This window comes from Tyto alba, unplaced genomic scaffold (assembly GCF_018691265.1).
Source record: "Tyto alba isolate M040663 unplaced genomic scaffold, T.alba_DEE_v4.0 Super-Scaffold_8, whole genome shotgun sequence".
Taxonomy (NCBI): domain Eukaryota; kingdom Metazoa; phylum Chordata; class Aves; order Strigiformes; family Tytonidae; genus Tyto; species Tyto alba.
The window spans coordinates 10,651,434-10,674,508 of record NW_024881329.1 but is presented as its reverse complement, the minus strand read 5'-3'; the positions used below and the strand labels follow the sequence as shown (position 1 = coordinate 10,674,508).

Sequence of the window (23,075 nt, the reverse complement as noted above, 5' to 3'; positions counted from 1 at the left end):
CATTGTGTTAATACCACCAACTTCTGAACAGAGGGTCACTGTTCTGGAAGCACAGCTTCCAAACTGCTGCTAAGGGCTCATTATCCATCTCACCTGACAACTTCTCTGTGGTCCCTTCTCAAAAATGAAAAAGGAGTCAGGTATTTGTAAATGTATGAAGGTACTGGTACAGGCAAGTTAAGGAGGCCAGCTGACACCAAAAGGTCACTGACAAAAGCTAATCAGTACAGATTTAAGTCAAATTAAGCCATTGAATCCATAACCACAGTTTGTTTTACAAGGCTTTCATTCACACCGATACTTACTTTTAGATCAGGCCTTATTTTCTTCCTGTATCAGCATTTTCCTAGTTGTCTGCTGTCCCTCTTACTCAAAGTAGTCCAACAGCTATAAACTCAATTATGTTACTGTGGTTTATGAGATTACTGCGGCTTAATTTACAAGCCACCAGTTAAACCACAGTCACTGACCATTTCTCTACACCTGGTTCAGATCCAAAAACATCATCCTCAGCTGATGTGCAGAAGTTATAGCTAAACTTAGTGTGGCCTGTGGCTAAGCCCTATGGATCCAGTGATAAAGTACTGTCACATCAAACCACCTATGATGCCTCTTTGTTTACACTGTCCAATTACTGCGCATCCAAGATTCAGTCTTGGAACCTGATACAAAATCCAAATACTGTATAAAGCACATACTACAAACAAGTATTTTCTAAAATTTCTGGCTCAACCACTCGCAATTAACTTTCAAAAGTTCCTGAGCACCTCTGTATGTGAGTGTACTTGTTGAACTCACATTTTACTGCTTAATATAATTCCATCGACCATTTATGATGACTTCAGACAGAAGGTTGGGATGAGCTGGAATTAAAAAACAAAACACGGAAAAAAAAAAAAGGCTTATAAGTTTAACATAGTCCTCTCTCTCTAAGAATGCCTGCAAGCATCAGTATTTTAGCTTAATAATCAGAAGACTGCACAAGTCACTGGTGTGCTTTAATAAAAAAAAAAAAAAAAATTGCTTTTTGTTCATCTTGAAACAAAAATTTCAAAGCAGTTTTATAGACAAAAAAATCTTGAAATCAAGTATCCATTCAACTGTGTTGCTATTTTAAATTATAACCAAGTGTCTATACTTGATAGTTTCAAAGCAGTTAATTTCAGTGTCCTGACCATTTAAACAGAACAAAACCACATAAAAAACAGAATTCTCAGTGTCTTTTCAAGTCAGCCCTTTCTCTACCATGTCCCAAATGTTCATCCCAGTTCTAACAACCATAGTCCTACATTTTAGCATTGTAAGAGTTAAGAATTTTGCGTCTCTTGATATGAGGTTTAAAGTTAAGAAAATGTCAACCCAATGATCAGAGCAAAACCCAGCATGCCACACTATAATAGCGAAGAGTTCAGAGAAACGTTTTGTTGCAAGGCTTTCTTAAAATTCTGAAAAATTTAATATTTTACTATTTTTTCAGCCTCCAGCTGCTGGTTGTTCGATGCCTCAAAAAAATCCTCTATGGGAAGGAACACAAAAGTTACCCAGATATATATAAGCAAAGTTCAAATCTTCCATTTATAATGCCCAGTCTGTTGCCAAATCACTCCAAGGACCTACTTGAAAAAATGCCATGCAAACCACTTCCTGATTAAATTCTCCTGTAGGTGAGAATCAAATGATATGTTGTCATTGTATCGCATGACAGTGTCTCATGTCACAGTCTGTTTGGGACCGCTTCCTTCAGGCCTACACTCCCTTGCATTCAATCTTTCTCCAACCCCCTGTAACAAAGCTAATGAGACAGTGAAAACAAATCTTACAGTTCATCCCTTAAAAAAAAAGTTAGTTGACACGTGACTAGTTTAATCATGCAGTAAAGCTGGTCACGAGTACATAAACACCTCTGAGCAAATCAAGGTCAGAGCTAAAGTAGGTCAACTACATCAGCCAAGCACCCATCCAGGAGTCAAGACTTCTTTACACAAGCACCACCAGTTTCATTTACCCCTTAGCAAGAGTCAACTATCTCTAACATACATATATATTTATTCTAAAAGAAACGCAATTCATAACTTTATGAATCAGAAGTGTCTCATATCTTAAAAACATTATTTTGCAATGACGGAGGAAAACTGTGGTGTGGTTTCCTTAAGAAGTAATTAAAAAGATACTCATTGTTCCTATGCATAATGACCGGACCAAAAACAGCTACAAAAAGGAAATCATCTACTTGCCTTCACAGCTGTATTCCATCTCCGAAGTTAATTGTCACAGTACAAGCTAGTCAGAAATGGAAGAACAGGATTATGTATCTTCACTACCTGTATTTCTTCCTGAGCTGTTGTAGATGTACGTATACTCCAGATGTGCAAGCAGTCAGTAACGGTGGGAGATGTCTGCTCAGCGGTACAAGGATCGCAATCACTGCTATGATGATTTCAAGATGCATACTGGCACGCATGGGCATGGCTGCTGCAAGTTACAAGCAGATCTTTGAACTAAAGCAGCCGTATTTTCCTTTTCCCTAAGTACTAAGGACCAGTTGTCAGAATACTTCATACTTGCCCAATATATTGACACTGTTTTAATGGTACATTTATGTTCCTTGAACTTTGCAAGAACACTCTGTACTCCCAGAAGATAAAAAGCTCTGTGGCTTCCTCTCACATGCAGATGCATTTCACCGCACCCGCTAGAGCAAAGAAGTGATTTTACCCTGGTTTTCTTGTTGAGGTCATCCTTTTACCACTCACTCATCAGCACGCTCGCCAACCCCTGGCAGCCTACAATCCACGTCTGAGTTCTGGAACTCTTCCCAACTCAAGCTCTTAGTGACATCGGTAACTCATGTTTTGACCCTGTCCTTAATCACACACAGAGAGCAGCAGCAATCCAACAGCCTCCCACACCTCTCCTGCCAGCCCCTGCTCCTGCCCAGCCCCTCACAACTGGGTCCGAGCATCCCTGCTCTGTGGAGGGCAGAGGCACAGCCTTCAGCCACTCAGGCCACTTGCTGCCGCAGCAGCTGCTCCCCATCTTCCCTAAGGAAAAAGTAGCAGGCTGGAGGGAAGCAGCCCATGAACTTAAACCAGCCACAAAACTACAAGATGAATCATTTTGATATAGGGGAAAAAAAGTCTCCAATAAATAGAAGACAAACTCCACATGCACAAAGAACATCTTTCAGCTCTAGTAAGTTAATGTAAAGGCAGTTTCTCAATATACTGTCCACATGCACTCCCGTACCAAAACCAAGTCTGTTCATCACTAGTGTCTCTGAGAAAAGACAGTGAGTCACATCATGGCATCAACTCACTGAAGTTTTCCAGACTGTCATAGTGGTAACGGACCTAAAGGACAATATTTTGAATTTTATCTTGTTCATAAAGCACTTAGGATCTGAGGCCCCTCTTGAACTGGAAGTCTATCTCTCCTTGTTTAAAAGGGGAAGTACTTAAAACTTTTACTTCCAGCTATTTTAACAAAGGACTTCTCTGTTGCTCTAAAACCAAGAATAAGCAGTAACTAAAATAACTTTCTCTTGCACTGGGGAGCTCAGAACCAGACTCAGGAACACACAAGCGTCTCAGCAGCGCCCAGAAAATGGGAAGGATTCCTTCCCTCAACCTGCTGGCAACATTACTCCTAACACAATCCAGGAGGCTGTTGGCCTTCTTTGCTGCAAGAGCACCACTGCTGGCTCAAGGACCCCAAGGTCATTTCTGCCAAGCTGGTCAGCCCCTAGTCTTTACTGGGGCATGAGATTTTTCCTTTCCAGGTGAAGGACTTGGCATTTCCCTTTGCTGAACTTCATAAGATTCCTAATAAGGTTCTTGTTGACCCTTTTCTCTGGCCTGTAGAGATCACTCTGATCAGTAGCAAACCCATGTGGTGCATCAGTCACTCCTCCCTGTTCTGTATTGTCTGTATCTCTAAGTGTGATGCTTTAGACAGCATGGAAAGAAAGGAAAAGGGGCTGGTTCTTGAAAGAGAAAATAACATATTTAACAACCCCCAAAATCCTAGCTCATGTTCTTCTCTCAGTGAAGCAAGTAAATGTTTGCTTCAAGGCTTTTGCAGTCCCATGGGAAGGCCTTACGGATGGAGATCTGGACCATCTTCACAGCAGAAAATGAAAACTGGAACAAAACCAAAGTCAACCCATGCCATTTCCAGGAACCAAACCTCTTTAGACCGAAAGGGGTCTGTCTGTGCTATGGATGAAGTATTTCCCTCCCTAGTTTGGAACTGGTACATAACTCTAGATATTTAGCTAAATGTATCATGCAATTCTACAGAACAGCCACTGGGTCTGGAGACTGTATCATCACCAGAAGCAGCATCCTGACTAACTGGTTGATCTTCAGACACAAGAGATTTCATTTCCTCTCGAGTCTCAAGACCATTTGCCTCTCTACCTATTCAGTGAATCCCAGCTAATAGTGTTTCAACAAAGCTTGCTAGTTTGCAATCATTACTGAAAGCTTCATCCAGTATAAGCTGCTCATCAGCCAAGATTAGACTCTTTGAGCTTTTATTCTCTGAAGCAAGCTTATGTTAGCATGTTTAGATATTTCATTTTGGGCAGCCATCAAAAGGAAACATCACATGGGAACTAATGAAGCCCTTGTGAAAAGGTGGTGATGCACACTCCTGCAAACTAGTATTAACATGTTGATACTACCAAAGGAACTTGGCCTGCTTCAATAATCAATCCTCCAGCACATGTACTCCTTCATTTCCCAGAAACTGCTTCCACAGGGAAAACAAAATGGACCTCCCTTTTTTAGAAGACCAGGTTTCAAGGGATTTCTGCAGCACGACTACCAAACACAGCTGTTGCCTACCCATGAAGCAAAGCAGTGCCTCTCTACAGGCTTCTGGAAGCAACAAGTACCAGTCCTCACATCACTAGGTACTGAGTATAACTATTTATGAATCGGTGCATCTTTAATTCACACCCGGGAATGCCTACCCTTTCTACTTGCAGCCCAAAAGATGCAGCTTTCTGGTTCAAGATTTCATCTAACTTCTAAATATGAGCACTAGTTTATAGCAGACAGATGCTTTAGATACAAGTTTTAAAGGTATCTTAGCCCTTCAGTTAACAAACTGAACAAGCTAAGTTTCACGCAGTTAAATATACATCTTCTAATTTAGAGCTTATGAAGACACATCCAAAAGCTTAACTGTTTATTGTAAGTATTATTAGGGCTGTGATATGCTCTGGGCAAGTTTAATTTCCTTACTGCAGCTAAGTGAAGCTCCTGTATCCTCACAGTTTGGCAAATGCTCTTCCTGTAGTTCATAATCTCCAAAGTTGTCTTTCAATGGCAGGAAGGCAAAATCCTCTCACAAGATGTTCTAAGAAATGCATTTTCTAAAAGGTATCCATATGAAACATCAGTCTAGCAAAACATTTCCTCATTTACTTCAAAGGTAGAAGCTGTCTGTCAGATCCCACTCATACTTACCCAGTCCGATCAGTGAGTTGGCACACCATGGAACCCATTCTAGGATTTCTTCCTCAAGCTTATAACTACTGCTTGTGCTTTAATATAACTTGCAATAGGATATCTTGATTCAAAGATTTCAAGTGAGAATAAGCTTTAACTTAATCCACTTTTCTCACTGGCAATGCACTAGTTTAGTACTCTGTTACTCCAGCTTCCAGTCACCAAATCCTTCTGTGCTTTTGTCAGGTTTTCATTTTCTCCCCTCCCCATACTGGAGCATTGTAGGCATCAAAACTAGACAATACATTCAAGCTCTGGCATGACTAATACCACTCAAGAATTATTTCTTCACTTGACTTCTAAAGTTTATATATTCAGGCATGTTAGCCATTTTTCAGTTTAATAGGTTGAACCACTACACAGTTCTAATCTCTGAAGTGCATTTAAGGTGACAAGCCTGGTTTCCTGCATTTTCCTTTGGGTTGAATCACCTAGTTCAAATATTGTTAGACATACTGCATACAGTTGATTCTGTTTTCCAGTCACATTATTACTACAACAAACCCAAACACATTTGGCATGCCTGAGACCTTTCACTCAGATATCTATTGCTAAACAAACTATAACTAAAGACTTTAGATCTTCAGGGAACAAAGCATAGAAACAACAGGGCAAAAATATCAGAAAAAGGAATGTAGACACAGGTGGTTATATTTACAGCTTATACTTTCATTTACAGTTTTTGCACACTCCCTCTGGTCCTGCTGAATTCCATTTCTGGCTGCAAGAGGCTGTCCCTGCTCTCAGCACTCTGCCAGCCTGACAAAGAAAAGTCGACAGGCTGTCAGTTTGCCTTGGACCCTAAAAATAAGCCTTGGGAAAAGGAAGATACTCTCAGCCTGCCTGGAACCAAGCTGGAGTATTCCCCACTCGACTGCCTCTCTACTGTTTCCTCTAGCACACATATCCCTGACAGGTTCATTTCTTCCCCCCACCGGTTTCTTAAAAGCTCTTTTTGACTTAACGCTACACAAAATCAGCTGTCAAACACATATGTATCACATCCATATGAACATCAATATTTCTTCCTTCAGACTATCTCAGCACTATATTATAGGCTCAACTTAATTTTTGTTCTCCCACTATACCACTGAATTTTGGATATGAAGGCATCACAGCTTTTTGTTAACTATATGAGTAGGTAGTTTGCTGAAAAAAGCTGCAGAAGAACATACAATGATGGCATAGCTATTGTATGTGTTTAAAAAGTTTATGCGTGGAAATGGAGAAATTTACAGTTTAGAATTATTTACAAATTTCCAGTTTTACGAAAATAACCCCTCGCCACACACGCTCATGCAAATAGCCTCAGCTACCTGCCTCTGCACCTGGAGTCTCTTTGATATATGTGGAGCAACAATGAACACTAACATAAATAAGCTCAGCAGTCTGGTTTCCTGAAGTCATACCATTTGTCAGTTAAATCCAAATCAAATTAAAGAAAACTGAGACACTGCAACAATTCAGCACTTGCATGCTTTCCATACAACATCCAAAGACATAAATGTGAAAAAAATAAAAATTATCTACGTGCCATTCTCAGTCTTGTTCAATGCTTCAGAAATTGCATTCCTAAAATCCTGGTTTTTAAATGAGCGATCTGCTGCTAACACTGAGAAAGGCAGCATTTCAGAATTATGACAGCTCATACTGTGGCATTATCCGATACTTTGCTCTTCAGAAAGATTCGCATAATATAGTTGGGAACCACAGCAATAGTGAACACCGAGAAGTAGGGCAAGTTCCCAACACCCCTCTAGGGCCAGCACTAATACTGATAGAGTGCATTATGAGCAGGATTACTATAGCTGAAGGCTACCCATGCAGCACCCAACCAACAGCAGGGCTTAGTACTGCTACAGGACAAGGCAAACACGACTGCAGGACAGCTTCTCCCAGTCTTACATCACCCTTCCACCAGTTTCAAGTGACTGTGAAACCAAATGACAACTAAAAGAAGCCCTTTAACAGGACATTAAAAGTAATGTTAGATGTGTCATCATACCGTATACTGAATGTGTAAGTGACACACTCTTGCCATCTTCTGCCACAGTACTATCTACTTTTTATGTTTCCTTCTCTCTTACTTGGATAAACTGGAATTTCTATGCAATGTGACATCTCCAAGGTAAGCCCCAAATGCCCTACAAAGTACCCTTCATTAAAGACAGCACCGAGGAGATTTTTGCTTCTGAGGCTCAGTAAATCATAGCACTCAAAGTAAGATTTGATGGAGCAAATCAAGCAATAAACTAGAAAGAAACCATGCAGAATATTTCCTGTCTTTTATATTCATGTCCAGAGTGATAAGTACTTCAATAACAGCTTGGAATATGTCATATTCATCTTGCTGAGGATAAGCATGAGATACCGTTGAAAACCTCATATCAAAGTTCCATGGAACAGCTGATACAACATCTTAGTGCCATCAAAGGGATGGCTTCACTCCCTTTTTTCTTCTCTTCCTTGTCATCCTTCCCCCAGATTTCCCTTCCATTACTCCAGCACAGACTTTACACAGTCCCCAGAGCCTGTCTGTACTGTGCGTTGAACCAATCTGCTCATTGAGCTGAATAATAATAACTTGACAGAAAGCAGAGTCTTCTGGGGGGTTAGCAAGCTCAACCGTCTTACTGAAAGGTCAGATGATACCCAGAATCAGCACAAAGCAAGGGAGCAAGACACACCAGAAGAGGAAAAGGGGCACAACTGTCCCTTTCAATAGCAGCAAATGGCTAAAATATCCATGTTATATCCTTTAACTGCACTTTCAGCTTATTCACAACACACCAGAAGGATTTGCTTTCAACATGCAAATCCCTGCATGGTTTGAGCAAGGCAAGGTGTGCTGAAACCCTTCTAGTGATTCACACCTGCCCTGTGACATTTTCTCTGCTCAGGAGTTTGCTCTTTTCTGAATGACAAGTTATAAATATATAGGAACAGTAGAGGAGTATGCCTATCAACTCTATATGCATTGCTTCAGTGGGAGTATAAGCTTTATTTTCTTGAGAAAGGCCTACAGCAATAGGAAAGCCCTTTACAGAAATGGTCGATAAAATATATTCCTTTTTTGTGTCTCTCTATATTAATGCTGATGTTGAGAACCACCAATTTCCAAAACGGTGACGTTCATCTGCCAGAGACAGATGCGGATGCAAACCCCAGACTTTCATTCTTCCAGATGGGCATTTATGTGACTTCCAATTTAAATCAACAGTCAAGTTTGAATGCGTACTTTTACATTACAGTTGATACTGACACAGTGTTTTAAAATTGCTGTTGTACTTGGAAAAAAGACTAACATTACCAAACCATGACAGCCCTTGATAAAGGCAGAGGAATGATCAGGGAACAGCAGAAGTTCACTTAATAGGGTCCTTATGCTATGCATAAATTTCAACCGTTATTAAAAAAAAAAAAAAATACAGCAAGTGGGGAAGAACTGTGTGTCATCACACACAAAAAAAAAAAGACAAAAAAATTCTGCCAACACCAAACATGGACAAAGGAGAAAGAAAACTTGTTCAGAAAAAAAAAAATACAACAAAACACAGCCACACACACCACTCTTGGTAAAACTGAAGGCTTTTTTTTTTTTTAGGATTGCTTTTGCAATCAAAGATCCACCCATGCAACAACCCTCTCCCCTTCCAAATGAAGAGGAGATACAATACAGAGCAAAGGGACATCTGACTAACAGTTGCAAGCAGAAGTTTTTCCAACCCATTGTTTCATTCCAAAAGAGAACATTCCACAACCTACGCAGTCCAATCCCAAAGGCCCTAGGAAGGATCACTAGACAGTTCACATTCCTCCACAAAAAGTTTAAGTAGGTTTAGATGATCTTATTTCCGCAAGTAGCAGACTTGTGCCAAATATTAATAATGCGGTCCCTTAGTTACCACTTACAAACGCTCATAATTATTTACAGCTTCTGAACAGTACGGAGGACGACTTGGACAACATTCAACAAATCCATAGCAATTAAATTTATTAGAAAATGGAAAACTTTCTGGTTTCACTCAGTGGAACAAGACAGGCAATGAATTCTGCATAAGGAACAATGAAGTAATCTAGTACTCTTCAACTTAGGAAACGGACAGGACCAAGCTATGTGAAATCATCAAATGTCACAGCGACATGAAACAAAGCCTGGTTGAAAGGTTGAAGACAACACAGCTCTTCACACATGAGGTGGTAGACTGTGGAAACTCACTGTCAAATAACAGGAAGGCTAGAAGTTCATGTGGTTTCCAAAGAGAGGTAGGACCAGTTCATGGAAAGGAATTCTGCTGAGTATCAGAGGACACGTGCTTGCCCTAATCTTACTCTTCACCAGGCAGCCACCCACAGCGACTGCTCGAGATGGGACTCTACAGGAACTGGGTCTTCATTATGGTATGCAGCATCACTCTTACCTTCTTTCAGTGTTAGGAAAAGAACATTACCTCAGTTTCTAAGTATTCAGAGATAACTTCTACTTACAAGCATGACAGAGATAGAATACCCATAGTGAAAGAGTAAAGCATGAAACATCCTCAAAAAAAAACAAAAACAAAAAAACAAAACTTTCTAGGTTACCTCTGGTTTAAGTCAACTAACCTGCAGTTATCACTTATAACATCACTTAACACTAGGTGGAAGATTTAAATTCAGTCAGTACACATAACACTGAGTTTAGTAAGGCAAATGTAAAAGCTTAGTTTATCAGGAATGATAGTCTACTATAGGAAACAAGATTTAGATGTTAGGTATCTGCTTTCATAACTGGAATTTCAAAACCAGTTTAAACAACTACATTCCTATGCAGCTCCTAGAAACAATAGCACTGAGCAGGGAACCACGTAAAAGCCAGTAGGCACAAAGCACCCAAAACAAACAGCCAGAATGGCAGTCCCATGTTTCACTTTGCTAAGCACTTCAGTTAATACACACAGTTCTCCACTCACCTGAAGTCTTGCCTACAGTATGAAGTTAAATTTCAAATCATCAAGTAGAGCTCACAATTCTCTTTTAAAGAGCTCAAAGGAGCCAGTAAAGTAGGGAAACTGTTACTGATAACACATGGGGAAAATATCAACCAGACAAACACACTTAGAATAGAATAGAGAAGAATCACATGTTTCAGGGGATCATATACTAATCACTAGATATAAATATTTCTGGCTTTTTTCAGAGTCCTATTTGTCTGCAATGTTCACTTCAGAACAGGATCTAGAGTCTCATGCACTATTTTGCTCTGTCTTTAACAGAAATACATACCCTTTTTGTATGTGTTTGCCTCAATCACTCATTTGGTGCTCAACTGAAATGTTTTTTAAGGATATCTGCTAAAGCCCTTTCAGCTGCCTTCAAGGGTTCTGTCTCCTCTTCCATATGTGTTGAATTTATTCTCTGTCCCTAGAGGTACAAGCTTAAGTTTATATTCAATAAATTCTGAAGTAACTGACTAAACAGAAAATATTTACCTTGAGTAAGTTAACCGACAAGTGTAAATGTCCTTTCCTTATCTTCATGTTAAATCACTACATCTTTGTTTTCCTGAATATGAATATCAGTTCCTTAGGTTTTTCTCCCTCTTTTGCCTCCATCAAGTATTTGCTCTTGAAATTTTGTTCTTATACAAATCATTGGTTTTAAAACTTGGTATTCTTATTTCAAACTAGAGAAGTGTTATAGTTTGCTCCCTTTAATTAGTAAGATTACTGACCAAAGGCGAGGTTTGCTTTCCTTTTTAGTATTATTGAACAAAAGTCTTAAGTATTACATTTTATCTATGCCTTACAGAATAACAATATGAGAATCCCCAATAGTATTTCTAACCTTTTCCCTTTTAAGTTGTTTTGAAGAAAAGTTGCAAGAGTCTTTATAGATGGTCCCCTCCTATCTGCTACAAGGCTTTCTGGCCCTCCTTCTTCTTCACAGGCTGGTTAAAACTGTATGTCCTTCAGCTTCCTTCTGCTCAAGTGCATAGTAGCATGAAGCTAAGTATGTAAGTTTTATCATAATACTGATACAGATTCATTCAGATTTGTTCCCTTGTACGATCATGTATTCTGATCTCCTGTGTAAGAGAAGGCAACCTCATCTACTATTTTATAAAACAAACTGATATGCTGGAATTCAGGCCAAAGTTGATCTCAGAAAGATATCCTGGATAAACTGATATTTTGCAAGAATCTATTACCCTCCTCCTATCTTTTCTGTTCCAAAGCTTAGTTCCTCTTGTTCAAAACTTCCAACTTTTCTAGTTCGAATTTCTGTAAGTCACTTATCAGCTACTAAACCTCATTTCATCTTCTCCTACCAGGTAACTTTATCAGGTCATTAACTGAATCATGAAACCAGTGAATTGCTTTTCCCTCCTTTAAATTTAGTTGCATTTCTTTGATCTCACACTGTAAGGTTATGTTTGCAGAACACAATTCATCTCTCAAACTCTTTTCAGTTTTCTAAAAACACTACTAAGTCCAGGAAAGTATTAAAGTTATGACACAATTATCATCATACATAGGTCAAACCACCTTTGAATCGAGCTTGATATCCTTGTTTAGCAACCCAAAAATTCATTTGTCTACCTCTCGAACACTGTAATAGGAACTGCCAGTCAGTAAGTCCTCCCACTCTCAGTCACTTCAAACCTTCATCTTATAAGTGTGATATACAGACACACGACTGTTTGGCAGCTACTTAGAAATGGCACGTATATTTCTTAAGCAAGATTTTATCAAGCAACAGACTTTTGGAATGATAACTAAACAGACCAACGTGCACCACTTGGCTCTTACCACTAAGAGTCTCTTCTGCCATCATACAATTGATACAGACCCTGACTACTGTAACATCAGGGACAAAGCCAAGGGGAAATTGCCAGAAACAATGTTACTAATCCTTGCTTTGATCACAAACAGTAACTGTGACACAGTTGGCTGGTCTATTTAATACCGGACTATGTGGATTTTTACAGTTCAGCATAGACTTCTCTTTGGGAGATTCATGTAACAGAATTGTTATACTTTTTTATTAGATGAGAAGCTGCAAATCAAAACATTTAACCCTTTGTAACTGAAGCATGACTGCAAGAGTTGTTAACTTTCTAGCTTCATCTTTCAGCTATGTACTCCCATATAGCACTGGCATTTACCTAACCCCACAGTAAACTGTTAAGAGATCCAAAAGAGATTAAAACTAATCTAAAAAAAGACTATTCTAAAAAAAAAAAAAAAAAAAAAAAAAATTCTACAACTCTGAGAAGATCACAGTAAGGTTATTCAGGAAGTCAAACAAGTACCAGCACTGTACAAAGGACAGGGAGAGGTGATGAGCCCAACATAACTGTACATATAACTTACCTAGCAAACGCATACCTGAACATAAGAACACACATGTTAACTTCTATAGTGATATTATAGCAGGAATAGGCTACAAAGCCTCCAGTGTAATAGAAGTGTTCAAACAGTCTGAAAAGTGGTATTTATTTTGTTTGTGAGCTGCTACTTTTAATAAATTTACTCCTTTTATGAAAGGCTTTTTTATTAACACCCAAGTTAAATCAATCTCCAATACAAAGAAGCACAGTCAAGAAAGGACTTGTATGAATGGTATTCAACATCCAGGTAAACTGGGCTTAAGAAAAATTGTTCTGTATTAGAATGGTACATAAAAACATAAAAATATAATTGTACTGAGATGACTCTGTTTACAGACTGAAAAGAAGGAATGTGAAAACTATGAAGATAAGCAGAACACAACAATACAGGAAGCCAACAGAAACTAACTGACCATCCCTTTTAAGAGTGGAAGACAATGATTAGCTTACATGTGGAAATGATTCTGATGAGTACACTTTTGGAAGGACGTGTGGAAAATACAGAACTACACCATAAAGAATGATTGAAGAAAAACCTGGATGTTGTTGCCAAACAAAGACTCAGCCAAATTACATCATAGGGAGGAGTTAAAGGGGATATGCTGTGTTGCATTTGAAGGTGGAAAACTATGGTACTTCACTACAACATGCAATTAGGTTTGCTAGAAAGGGCAATTAAAGTTAACTGTATTTATCCTTAATGTTTATTCTTTAAGTAGAAACCTGGCAGTCCGGCATGATTCTTCCATGTGATAGAAGGCCCAGAAAGTTCCTTTTTCTGCTTCCTGAAAGTCTCTGAAATCCACCTGCCAACCGCTCCTACAAACCTGAGAATTTGCAGTTAGCAACACAGCATTGTTCCAAAACACCACACACACACACATACCCAAAGAAACAAACCCACGAAGCACAGGACTGAGACAAATGGATAACAAAAAGCCACACACAGCCAATTTTAAGGGAGAAATATTTGTGTGTGTGTGTGTGTGTGTGTGTGTGTGTGTGTAAATGAAGTCAGAGACAAGTTAAGAGACCAGATACCAGGTTTTCCAAAGTCACCAAACAAAATTCAGTAGAACAATGGAAAATTAGGTTTAACTGACAAATAACAGAAACCAGTACTTTTCTGGGTTTATCAAGGGACATCATCATTCCAGTACATTTAGGGATAGAGGGAACTAACAAGCCATGGAAATACCGCAAAAGAACAAATCAGATGACTAACAAAATATTTGTTTTAAAAAATAAGAAGTATACATCTGAAAGCCATGTCAAAGGAAGTAACTTACGCAAGATTTACAGCACACCATGAATAAATCCATGGAGGCTTAACTACTTGCCTGAGCAAATCCTGTTCTAAAAGGCACATTAATTTTGCCTTAATAGCACCCGGAACTCTCCTAGACTAACTTAAGCACTTAAAAGAACCTCAAAAGTCATACAAGGTTTAATAATGATCAGTTCACCTAGAGACAAAAGACAGTAGATATGCTACAACACTATCTAGGTCTCTAATGAGATACCAATAGGCACTTTTTCTTTGATTTTTGTTACACGGGATTTTTTTTTTTTTTGTCCTCTTTGAGATGTGCAACTATTTGGTCCTCACCAGTGTTCATATGCTCTAGGGAAAAAAAAAAAAAAATTCATTTTAAGTAGAAGGCATGGATTCTCCCATTATCTGCCAACTTAAACCTTTTCTTACTTACTTTCCATTTATATTCCAAATTAAGTTCAAAAGTTTTATTAAATCTTTTTTTAAAAAGTACATCACAGCCATACAGAAAAGAGATTTTCATATCACTGAACACAAGGACAATTCTCCTGAACAGCTATTTGATAAGAACATAAAGAACAAACTGAGGTGCCAATATTTCTCTAAAGGGAAGCCCGAGTAGGTTTTAGAGTTTTGCTTCCAGAATATGTAGACAAACTGACAGCAAGATGAGATCTATGCCAAGTTAGAGAATCATTCTTAAACAGCAATTCAAGATTATTTTTTTAAAAAGAGAGAGCTCCTGTTCACAAAAGGGAGCTGAGGTTTCTGCAACTAGTTGACTGAAGTCCCATGTATTGTCTTGGTGGAAATAAAATCATCTTCCTTTCAGTCTCCTTCACATATTCCATTTCCTCCAGATTTCCTGGCAAGCCTAACTGAAGACATTGCTGGCTCTCTGCCATTTTTAGATAAATTATCAGTTTGACAATAACTTGGATGTGCAAGTGTTCAGCTCCGGTAGAGTCAGGTGATCGTGGTGAATGAGCTCCTGAGAGATAGAAGTGTTTCAGATACTCAAATATTTGTTCATCTGAAAACCCAGAAGCACATGGGCCAGTAAGGGAAAAGGGAAAAGAGTCAGAGGTCTAGCTGAGTTACTCTTTCTTGTTATAAGAAAAATTTTTTTAAAAATAGCACAACAAATAACAAAAAGCTCCACTGCATAGCTCCACAGATGAAAGAGCTGCTTATTTTTGTGGCTTCTGGGTATCAGTAACAAAACCAGATATTTTTATCAATTTTTTATGTAGAGTTATGAAAGAAATGACCCAACAGTTTCATCAAAAAATATTCTGCCATAAATCCTCTTCCATGTCAGGGTTGCAGTGTAACATATTTAAAACAGCACTCTTCACACTTACTGCCTCTCCCACCTCTCCTTCAGGACTACTCATTTCATGAGCTGTGCTGTTTCCTAACCTACAAAACCGAAAATGTTTATGAAGCCACAAGTTGTATGTTATTGGTGAGTTGAGTAATTTCAAATCATTCTCCAGAGGAAAAAAGTAATCCTTGAGGCACAGCAGATTCCCCAGTTCAGTACCACTACCCAAACACATATGCCACCACGAAGAAGAGGGACAGGATACATGATGGAAATGGTTAGCCAAGGAGGAGTTGAAGTGTTGACGGGGGTTACACTGTCCATAGCAATCCAGTTCCAATTATCATCAAAACTACTGTCCAAATTCATCCAACTGTCAATGGATGTTGCAAAGGATTCACATGTCACTTATAGGACAAACTGCTGGGCACCAAAACTGGAGAATTTTTTTTGGCCACAGGTTTTTCCTTTTTGTGCTGTCCATGTACCTGAGCATAGCCCTGGTAGTACTTCCCTGAGCAGTAGTATTTCCCCCACAGGTCTGAAAAAAATTCATCAATTCATCAAGTCTGCAAAAATTCATCACTCATACTACAATTCTTGGGAGGAACATATATACAAAGGACACAGCCAGAAAACTCGCACAGTGGCATCAGCCATATGCAATTGTTAAAATTTGCTCTGAGCTGGTTAGTTGGTCGTGTCTACCAGGAATGGGAATGTAGAAACATCAGCTTCTACAACAGTCTACTACTGTAGTGTTCCCCTTCTGCCCCTCATCATCTTACTCTTGATGACAAAAGCATTAGAGTAAGACAAATGAAGAGCTACTCAAAAATAAAGCAGGCATTTGCTACAGAAGAGTCTCATGGTCAAATCAGATAAATTAGGACAAGAATTACTTCATTCAAGAAATAATGCCAAGTACAGTAATTGAGAACTCTCTACTGCCAGCTGGGATATCTTAAACAGACTGAACCAGATTTTTAAATGCTATAATAGGGAAATACTCATCTTTCTTCAGATTGTTCCCCCGCCAGACAAGCTGACCAAGTTGCACATCTGCACGTCTCAGACATGGAAAAAAATTATTTACATAAAAGCCCTAGAATTTCTAAGAGAGGTGAAACAAAAAATTCCAGCATAACCCCAAACTAGCACAGACTCATTGCTCTTATTTCTTTCTTCCTATTAAAAATAAGAATACACAACTGCTTGCCTTGTATTTGTAAAATACAAATAACTTCTAGAATTTGGACCCAAACTGCATAGTAAGCATTTGAGAACATATTGAACAGATTATTCTTTAACTATTAGAGAGCACTTCAGCAACTCTAATGTTTTTATGTGACAAGTCCCTCTAAGAAATCACTTAACTGACTTGACAGGTTTCTAAAATAAACTGTAATATTCAGAGGCTAGTTTGGTCATTGTAGCAAAAGGATATTTTTAAATAAAAGAAATACGAGAAACTCTAAAAATTAGGGAGGAAACAACACTACCTGTAATAAAAAACTTCCAAGATAATGCACAACTTCTAGGGTGCAAACATATTTCACACATAATTTTTCACTAAAAATGGCACTGTGAGAATGAAGGGCTGTAACACACATCATTTAAGAGATCCTAACTTCACATAAGATTACTAGGAATTAAATTCTATGTAAAAACTGTTAACTGAAATAAAAGTTCTGTAAATGTAAATTTTTGACAGCGTCTAACGTCATAAAACTTCACTTGGATTTTAAAAATTAAGGTGATAAAGACTTTTCAAAACTCAGAGCCATAGTAAACTGGGTACAGCTTAAAACCAGCATAATGTTACTCTAGGACTGTAAGTTTGCCTAATGTTCTGAGGCTTTATCAGATCATTAATAAGAAAAAAAACAAAACAAAACAAAAAAAAACCCACCTAGATACCAGAGCCTTCTAAGGTCAAAGTTAAGTAAATATATGGATTTATGAATTTGGACCTCATCCTGAGTATAACACAAAAATATTCTTAAGTATCTTGACAATACAGTGTCAATACTGACTTTTTTAATTAACTAACTTTACTTTAAAAACTAATTTGTAAACACAAATGCAAAGATTACATGAAATAGCTTGGCAAAAGAGCACATTGGGAAAGAGGACAGAGGAATAAACAGGCATCCCTTTTCTTAGTCAGCAATTTTAGAACCGCAAACTGGAAAACCCAACATGGTCAAGACAAGGTCAGAAAACACATTCTAACATAAACCTCAAAGAATAACATCAGATTTTTCCTTTGCAATGTATTCTGGACCCCACAATTTATCCCTGAAAAATTACTAGGCCATTCAAGTCTATGTGCAAAATAAATAGTATTTTTAAAGGTTAACTAAAACTAATATGCTGGTAGCCAAACTGCAACATAAAGCCCAAATCTCAAGGGTATTTAAAACACAATTATCAGAGATCCTTGACTGAATGATGAAAATAAAAGCAGAACTCAAATCAAAGCCCTTTTGCTGTCACTCTCAACACAACTACAGTGCATACATGCAACATAAAGAACATAAGTTTTATTACTTTTTAATACAGAGTTTTGCTTCAGATTGGAACAGAAGTCCTAAATTTCATAATGCTCCAAGGAAAAACCATAGATAACAAAGAGAAATCCATTCATAACAAATCAAGGAAAAAAACACAACCAAATCAGTTCAAGGAAACTATAAAACTAACAGTTTTAAAGACAGAAAAAACAGTCTTCAAAAAAAGTTGAAGTATTTTAGTTTTATTTTCTCATGTTTTTTCTAGGAAGTAACTTTTCCTTCTCACTTCACTCCATAAATATTCTGCAGTACAGCATTATTTAGCAATTCCTACCAAAGTCTTTCTGATCTTGTCCTTTTTTCTTAGACAAACTAGAAAAGGAAAAGCCACATTAAGGAAGTTTCCAAGACAGAAAGACCTTCAGATCAGGAATAATACTAATTTCTGAGTGCTCTGATAGTCTTATTTAATTCTCCCTTCAAAACCTACATCAATCCCAAACAGGTAAAACTAACTTTACAATTGTCTGAGTAGTATTGTATCAAGACCACATCAAATCTTTAAAATACATTTTTAGTTGACACATAAAGGAGTTAAGGCAAGTGGCTGCAATTGAATAAGCATATACAACTTACTATAAGATGCTATCCTGTTAATGTGATTTGAGAGACATGATGCCAATACACACCACTTGGGAATTGCCAGACATATCCTTACCGGCATTACAGCAACTGCACACTGGAAGATGCATTTCCATCACAGCCACACCAAGTAAGGACTGTTAAGGATTTAGCAATCTGTTTGCTGCTTCCTTTATACAAGGTGCCACTGAGTTGCCTTGTACCTGTGGAAAAATAGAGCCTGCTAACATTTGCAAGGAAAATACTGTCAAAACAAACATGAAACCTACAACCATCTTCCTCAGCTGCCTATATTCATATGAATGGGTTTCTTTAAAGTTAGTAGAGAACGTCAACGCCTTAGACCACAAGAAACTTGGCTGGTTATTTCACCATTTTAAAATCCTGTCAATGGTATTTCTTGCTCTATAAGTAGCCTACTGGCACCATTCCTACAGAAGACCAACCTACTAAACTACAGCATGGCTTCGGCTCATGGTCACAAGTTGTTCTGACACCAGCAGCTGACCTAGAAGTGTCTCTAACAGCTTCTCAAATGGCAGGAGATTGAAAAGGTTACAAATTCTGTGTGCACTGGCTAAGAAATATCTTTTTGCAGATGCAAAGGAGAAAAGATGACCTGAACATAGAAAAGAAAGAGAAATCCTTGCAGGCAAGGAATGGGCAGGGAACATAAATGTCCTGCACTGTACACATTACAAAGACAGTATCAGCCAGTTCTTGAATTTAATTAAACTATAGAGCCACTACAAGAATTTTAGCAACAGCTAAAATAAATTTGAAGCAATATCAAATGCAGCAGAAACTATCAATCTTCTTTGGGACAAAGACTGAAATGTCAGACTATTTTTTTAGTTAATGAATATTCCAGACTAACAAAGCCTAAAGATGCTGTTTTGATCTGTGTTCTTCTGCAGAATGGATTAAAAAAGAAATTACATTTTTCAACATCTGGTGAAAGATCAGGTTTCCAAGGAGATGAAGTCTGGGCCTTGGATAAGTAGCCTTACTGCATTTTTCCAACAAATTGAGGTAAAAAAAGCAGGTGCAATATGCAGTTCATGCCAGAGAGCTGTTCACCTTGATATCAACTTCTTTCAATGTAAAGTTCAATTAAATATACACCACAGGTTATCTGACAGTATTCAAAGTGATGAAATATAGATAGAAATAATTTGGTAATTACAACTAGGATCTCTTCCACAAAAAAAAAAAAAAAAAAAAAAAAAAAATCACAAAACTTAAATAGACTTTCTAAATAACTCAATATACTAACTCTTAAAAAAAAAATTCTCATTTTCAAAGTACATTACTTTTTGCTCTGTTTCAGGGTCTTGAGTTTCACCTATGTAACACCACAGGAGTACACGAAAGTCATCAGTTTGCATTTGATCTAACTAAACCTGGAACATATTTACTACTGCAATGCAAGACTATCACATATACATATATATGCATATATATATACACACATATACAACAGGCAGAGTATACCTCTGCTTTAGTCCTTTATTAATCTATTATTTAAAACCTATCTACAGCAACTCTTAAGACTGAAAGACCCAGATTGAAAGCTTTTTCACCACTTTTGAAAATGCCATAAAATAACGTATTTGCATGTTCAAGCACCTCCAGAAACACAGACTCTAATGGGCTGACCAAGCAGAGCTTTCAATAACTAAGTGCAAAAGTCGATGCTGAGTTCCAGTTAGTAGTATCATCTCAGCTACTACAAAATCAATTATTTTAGTCTGAAGTTTTCTATGATGACAGCCAAAAATAAAAGTTTCAAACCATGTTTAATGTATTAAAGTAAATAGAGAAACCTTAAGTATTCTTTGTGTTCTGTAAATGTACTGAGAACAAGGAAGCTACACAAGCTATAAGTACATGTACTTATTTTGGGCTTCTCTTTGCAGTTATTTGTGTATTATATGCCTTTATACATCTTTTATAGAAGACAAGTAGAGAGAACTTTCTAATACCTGGGGATATAAGTAGCTATGTTTTACTACTTTTCTACTCTCTTTCAAAAACAGAACTATGGACAAAACTGATATTAAAGGTTGGAAATGAAAAGCATAAAAGTTACAGAACTAAAAAAGAAAGTCATTAAGGGATGTACCAAATTCACTTTGTTTTACTTAACAACAAGCTATTCCTTCAGGTTTCCCTGTACCTCCTGTCAAAGCATAACCACACGGACAACTGGCTCTATGTTGAAAACAGCTTAAAATATTGAATTTCAGCATAAAACAGCACTTCTGTATTCATCTAAACTAATTATCTTACATGTCCATTGGTATTTCCAGTGTGGTCGCTATCAATTCACTTTGAAAAATGGTTTTACTCATCTGCAGCACACAAGCTGCAGCCATCACATTAGGTCTCAGCTTTGACATCATAGTCTTGCATAGTGATAATGAACTGTGTGTAACTTTAAGCTCTGCCAAACAAATCCAATGAACATTCACTTGTTTGTATTCCTGGTTTCCCAAAAGAATCTTCCAGAGCAGGTATTTGAATGAAAAAAAAATTAAAAAATCTCCATTAAACTCCCGCTACAAACATCACCTTCCGAGCGCATCGTCAGCAATGGTCCCCAAATACAGCAGGTCTCTTGGTAGCAGGGGGTAACGGTGACATGGAAGTAGGCCCTAACTTCAGCTTTGGTGTTGTGAAATACCAACTACTGACACCCCTGTGTCCCCCTCAAAGGGCCCTGTTGGTAAGAACAAAACAAAACAGCTACCCTTAGGTTCTCTGGGGTACTTCTTTCTTGTCCAGGCAGTCTTCCAACATACTTCTTTTACAGACCTTGAATCTACACAGCACCATACACCACAGCTGTCATGCAGACAGACAATGGAAATGCGCAGTGTGGGAGAGAATATGGGATAAAACAGCATATTAATCTATAACCACAGTATTTTATTAGGTTATTTTACACACTCCATTTATACAAGTAGGCATAAAAACCCCCATGAATGGTCATAAGAAATACAAATACACAGAACTCGGTAATAAAGGCTTTCCCCTTAACAGAGAACTGTGGTCTAGAATATTCAGATGAGAGGTCTATAGTTTCTGACACTTCAAATAGCTATTTACATTTGCATATTCCTAGAACATACAAAACATACTTTCAAGGGCAGAGCTTAACCTCAGCCTTCTACAAGGCCATGTACAGAGACAGTCAGCCAGTATTAATTGTTAATTAAAACCAAAACCCTTTCTTTTTCCCTCTACTACAAATCTAGTTGCAGCCTATGTATTATCAGTCACTCCAATTTTAAAAGTCTTTTGATAAAAGAAAGGATATACTAAACAGGCAGGACAGGTACTGTAATACTAGCCTATTCAAAAAAAGAATGAAAATGTACTTTCATTTTGAATGTTTATGAACCAGCATTTTGAAAAATAATTCTACTTAAAGACTGAATGAATCTTGCAAAGAGATTAGATTCAAAATTGTTTAAACAGATGATCGCTCTCTGCAGTTGACCCTTGCTACCTTGGATACTAAGAAAACACTTAAAAATTCGTGTAAGCATATTTGTTTCAAAAGCAAGAAAACACACCCACTTGTTCCTTCACCGTTATTTTCAAGTACTAAAAATCTTTCCACAACTGTTATAATTGAGACACTGAAGTAACAGAAACCTCTGCAACTAAGAATGCAAACCGATTCCCTTGCCTCCCCAAGCACAAAGTCCTGATCTTGGGAAGCCACCTTAACAGCCCCCGTGTTCTACATGGACTGTTGAAGAAAAACGTTCATTCTCCCGTTGACAGCCAAGATCTACCCACAGCTGTCAGAAACAGCCCAAGAAGTGACAGCACCGGCAGGACTGCCTCAGCACCCCAGGGCTCACCGTAAACCCTCCGCAGGTACCCGAGCTGCACGGTTCGGAAGCGAAGAAGCCCACGGCTGTGGGACCGGGGCACCGGCTCTGGCTGCTTACAGGTGGGACTGGCCTCTGTGCAACCGAGTCACAACCCAGAGACATTTCAACTATTAACGTCATTCTGGGGCTTAATACACACACTCCTCGGGCCTCACCTAAGACAAACTTTAGCACAAGGCACCTGATTTACTGAAAAAGATCCAAGGGATCAGCTACGGGACAGAGGTCGAAAGGACCCATTCCTGTTGCAGAGGAAGGGGCACCAACATCTCTGCTCGGTGACTTGCCCCAGCCTCCATACCCCCGAGGAGGGTAACTCGCATCCAGGAGGAGGCACAAGCCTGGCATTGCCTCCCCTGAGCTCCCGGACCCCCGGCTTTGCCGCTTTCCTCCCCGCTCCACCGAGCCGAGGACGCACCGCCAGCGCGACCCCCGGCCCCAGCTCTACCCCCGGGCTCCGGACGAGCCGCCGCGGCGGCAGCGGGCCCGGGGCCGACTGCAAACGGCCGCGACTCGCG

General features: G+C 38.5%; 1 protein-coding gene across 8 annotated transcripts in view; it reads right to left on the bottom strand.

The window, feature by feature from the left end:
- The window catches only part of ARNTL (aryl hydrocarbon receptor nuclear translocator like), a 51,902-nt gene that overhangs the window by 28,229 nt on the left and 598 nt on the right, over positions 1-23,075 (bottom strand). Inside the window, exons 2-3 of one of the 8 annotated variants that reach the window (XM_042785327.1) lie at positions 21,224-21,371; positions 18,726-18,852 (exon numbers count right to left, since the gene is read on the bottom strand). The exons of 4 other annotated variants lie outside the window; for them this stretch is intronic. The gene's annotated coding sequence lies outside the window, so the exon portion shown is untranslated. Of the gene's footprint in view, positions 1-798; positions 816-18,643; positions 18,662-18,725; positions 18,853-21,223; positions 21,372-23,075 lie in introns of those variants that run through there. 3 more of the 8 variants (XM_042785326.1, XM_033006807.2, XM_009972714.3) reach the window with 3 other exon arrangements.